The sequence below is a fragment of the Cupressus sempervirens genome, chromosome 8 (assembly GCF_028749045.1).
Source record: "Cupressus sempervirens isolate cs-2001-9-10 chromosome 8, ASM2874904v1, whole genome shotgun sequence".
Lineage (NCBI taxonomy): Eukaryota > Viridiplantae > Streptophyta > Pinopsida > Cupressales > Cupressaceae > Cupressus > Cupressus sempervirens.
In genome coordinates, this window is record NC_143125.1 from 722,682,914 (window position 1) to 722,687,634 (window position 4,721).

General features: G+C 36.9%; 1 pseudogene across 1 annotated transcript; it reads right to left on the reverse strand.

The window, feature by feature from the left end:
- Positions 1-1,021: 1,021 nt before the first annotated feature.
- On the reverse strand, positions 1,022-4,107 carry LOC149544483 (receptor-like protein EIX2; annotated as a pseudogene). The gene is made up of 2 exons (XR_016355055.1): positions 3,140-4,107; positions 1,022-3,067 (listed from the first exon to the last, which is right to left on the reverse strand). The product of XR_016355055.1 is annotated as a receptor-like protein EIX2 (transcript).
- Positions 4,108-4,721: the final 614 nt, after the last annotated feature.

The following is a 4,721-nucleotide window of genomic DNA, read 5'->3' on the forward strand; positions in this document are numbered from 1 at the left end:
CATAATAGCTTAGTCCTAACTATAGTTTCAAAGTGTACTTAATAGAATCAGAATCTATACCAAAATCCATATGAAGTGTGTCCTCCATGTTTTCTATACACGATAACATTTTTATCATTTGTTGTGCCTTTCTCAATCAGTGGAAAAGTCGTGTGATGGTAAAGCGCACTAAATTGATCAATCCTCCTTGAACCAAAAACTATCCAAATTTTGATACACATGATATTCCAATAATTTCCATCATTGACTGACAAGTGGTAATAGACTTAAATCTCCTCCATTTATTTTCTGCAAATATCTATCTCCACAGTGAAATGTTTTCACCTAAACTAGTGACCATGAAAAAAATAAATCAGATCAAATAATAGACCATGCACAAAAACAGATGTGCAAATTGTGGTCTGCGGGCCATCAAATACTTGACTTTGAATGCTTTGATAAGTCACTACCGCCAAAGCAGAATATGTGTTTTGATTATTCAATTCTCGATCTTAGTTTTGACCATCACATCACTGGTTAAATAGAATTTCCATTCACCGCGTTCATTAAACAAATTGCTCTTTACACTTTCAGATTTTATGATCCGTTTGATAGATAAAATTTATTTACGTAAATATACACACACACATCATTCTTATAGATTAGGTTATGATGTCATTAAGATTGTCTATATTCAACCATTGTTTGAATTTAATTGAAACAGGTAAATAATAGTATTAGACATTTTAGTAAATATATTAAAATTACTTATTTATACATTTTACACATTAATTAATAAAACAATAGCATGAAAATAACTTAAGAACATTTCTTTCTTATAATTTTGAAAAGAAAAAAATGCTGAAATTTTAAAAAATAAAGAAAATATATGAAATTTTATAAATTGAAGTTTCAACAAGTAATTTCTTAATTAGTAAATGCTTATAAATTTGATAGTAGACATAAACTAAAAGAGAAAATATGAAATTTTATAAATTTAATTTTCAAATGTTTATATTAATCTAACAATTTGTTACACGTCTTACAAATTTATAGTAAACATATATTAATAATAAGTAGTACATATATTAACAAAACACTCTATACAATGCTATCTACCTTCATCTATTTCCTCCACTTACACACCTATCAATAGCTAGAATTACAACATCATACAAATTGAAGGCTCTTTTCCTAGCCCTCATGTTGAATGTCAATATTCCAATCACAATGGAAAATCCCAAGCCATAACTCAACCCAAGTCCAACTGCCCATCCTATCATTTCAGTATCTGAACTCTCTGCGTCACCAATTGTCTCGACCTTTGTGCAGTTTTCATAGCCAGAGGAGTTGTTGCAAACTGATATATTTGTGAATGGGATGCCACTTAGCTTTGGATTGCCCAAGTAGGACGACTCCCCGAAGGTTAGAAACTGCCCTCCGTGGGGTACTTTCCCATCAAGCTGCATGTTGGAAGACAGATTCAAAAACTCCAAATAACTCAGCAACTGAAGCTCTAATGGAATGCTCCCACTCAGCCTGTTTAGCGAGAGGTCCAGAGACTCTAGCTGCTCCATGCCTCCCAACGTTTTGGGGATTCGGCCACTGAGATGATTCCTTGAAAGATTAAGGGCTATCAACCCCTTAAGGGATCCCACTTCGAGAGGAATGCTCCCCGAGAAGTTGTTGCTTGAAAGATCAATGCATTTAAGAATGAAAAGAACTTTCACAAATTCAACATCCCAACCTTTCCAGGAAATTGTAATCTGATTTGTGTACGTACCACCAGCACTTGAAACATATTCTTCTAGATGGTCTGAACTGCTTTGCGATGCATTGACCATTGAAAGCAAGTTTGTAAGGTCGCTTGGAATAACTCCTGAAAGGTGATTTCCAGACAGATCCAGAATTTGAAGATTTGGAAGCCCAATTATCTGGCGTGGGATACTGCCATGAAGATGATTGGACCTTAACAGCAACACTTGCAATTTCGATAGCTTTCCAATCCAGTGGGGGATGACACCTTCGAAGTCATTATTTCCCAAATCCAAAACTTGTAGAGATGGGCATTTTGAAATAGAGGAGGGAATAACTCCTGTCAAATAATTACCATTGAGCTTCAACGTATGAATCTCTTTCAGGTTTGCCCAATTTGTTGGCATTCCGCCTTTTAGCTGATTATTCGCCAAATCTAGAACAGTGAGAGAAGAACAGTTCCTTGTTAAATAAGGAATCGTACTACTTAGCATATTTTTGGAAAGGTCGAGAATCTGCAATTGTGAAGTACAAATGGAAACTGGAATGGCTCCACTGAGATTATTCCTCGACAAGGATAAGAACCGTGTACTTGCGAGATGTGCACCAATCTCAGTAGGAATGGAACCATTAAATTGATTCATCGACAGGTCAACCACATCAAAAGAATTAAGAAGAGGAAGTGCGCCATGTAGGCTGTTATTGTGCAAATCTAGATAGCCAAAATACAGGGATGTTAGTTTAGACGGGAGCGAACCTGTTAATTGGTTAGAACTAAGGTTCAAATTTAATAGACTGGATAAGTCCCATAGCCATGATGGAATATCTGTTGGGATGCTATTACTGGATAGGTCCAGATAGTCCAAGTCGTATTGGGTCACGAGAAACGATGGAATCCTATCTAAATTGCAAGTGCCTAATCCCAAAGCGGAAAGCCCAAACTTTGGAATCCACGTTGAATCAATGTTCACAGTTAACTGATTGTAAGAAAGGTGCAGCATTTCAAGTCTAGTGAGATTATCAAATAGAGAAAGGGAAATAGAGCCGCTTAAACTGTTGGAGAAGAGCGCAAGCTCTCTCAAGTTAACAAGACCTGAGATTGTAGATGGAATTGTACCATTCAACTGGTTGGCATGCAGGTAAAGAGTTTCAAGGGAGGAAAGCGAGTCCAATGAAGGTGGGATTACCCCTGTTAACTTGTTGTAGGACAGGTCCAAGTAAACAAGTCTAGAGATATTGACGATAGAGAGAGGAATCTCACCTTCAATTGAGGTATTAAACAGTTCAAGACATTGCAAGGACGACATATTCCCTATAGAAGTTGGAATCTCACCTCGAATTCTGGAACCTGACAGAAAAAGACTTTGCAAGGACGACATATTCCCTATAGAAGTTGGAATCTCACCTCGAATTCTGGAACCTGACAGAAGAAGACTTTGCAAGGACAACAAATTCCATATGGCGGTTGGAATCTCACCTCCAATTCTGGTACCTGCCAGACCAAGATGCTGCAAAGAAGACATATTGCCTATAGCAGATGGAATTTGCCCCTCCATGGCTGTCTCCGAGAGATCAAAACTGGTCAGTGACAAAGAAGACTTTCGTTGTGCAGTAATGAAAGAAAGGTCTCCTCCAAGATTGTAATTATCAGAGAGATCAAGCGAGAGCAAGTGGGTATCTTCCGTGACAAAGAATTCTGGTGGAGGTCGAGACGGAGGAGAGAGGTGAGGTTGAGAAGGGAATTTGGAATGGCTCCTCGAAGCCCGCAGTAAGACATGCTTAGTTGTTGAAGATTGGACAGACTACCAACAGCTTCACCCCAATTTTTGCTTCCAGAGATGTTCACTCCGTAAAGAGATAAATATTTCAAGCTTGGCAAATTTGACAAGCTTTCCAAACTCACATGAAACTCCCTCAATGTTCCATCATAAATACAAGATAACTTGAGAAAAATGAGAGACTTCAACTTTCCATCATGAGGAGCAGCAAAACTACCGTTGAAGCAGTTGTCACTGAGATCGAGGTGTTTCAGCTCTGCAAGTCGAAACGTTGATGAATTTATGCGACCATGTAACTCGTATCCTCCCAAATCGAGTCGAGTGACGTGGCCAGTACGGAGGTCACAACTGACTCCCCTCCAACTGCAGCAGTTGAATCCCTGCCACGAACTTAGATGATTATAGTCATCCACAACTGCTGCCTTGAAATCCAGAAGAAGATTTCTTTCATGGAGGGGGCATGCAATTGCAGGTGAAGAGGTGAAGCAGCATAATATTTGGATGATTGCAAATACAACTCTGCAATATGGAAAAGCACTACTTTCCATGTTTACGTTAACAGAGAACAGACAATAATGAATAAATCCCTTCCCATGCTTAAATAATGTTGTGTGAAGACTTGGAAGGTCCAATTATTTCCACCATTGACCAAGAATCTTTTCAGTCTTCTTTTCCACAAATATCGGTGTGGGCGAAAGGCTTTCACTTAAATTTGTGGTCGCTGAAAAATACACAGTATACGTACAAAGTTCAAAAATCACCGGATAAATACAGACTAAATTTTTGTCTTAGATTTGTCTAAGTAAAACATATTTTAAAATTTATGTTGAATGTCTATGCATCTTTTTTTTACGGTTATTCATATAAATAATTTTAACTAATAAAACTAGCAATCCTACTTTAGTGTGCAATAGGTGCTTTGAAGAACTTTTGAATTAAGATTTGTTCAAAATTATTTACAAAACAAATCAAAATAACTATTAAAACAAATGTTTTCCCAAAGAATTTAATTATTACAAGAGCATCATTTTCATCCACATACTAAGGAACCAAAAACATAAACATATAATCTAAACGATGAAAAACCTACACTCCATACCTTATATCATTAGTATTTTGTCAAAAGCTTCTAACGCCTTTGTACATCCATATTTTAATTATCTTACAAATTTAGCATCTCATTAGGTGACATCTTTGTCTAGAACTTTT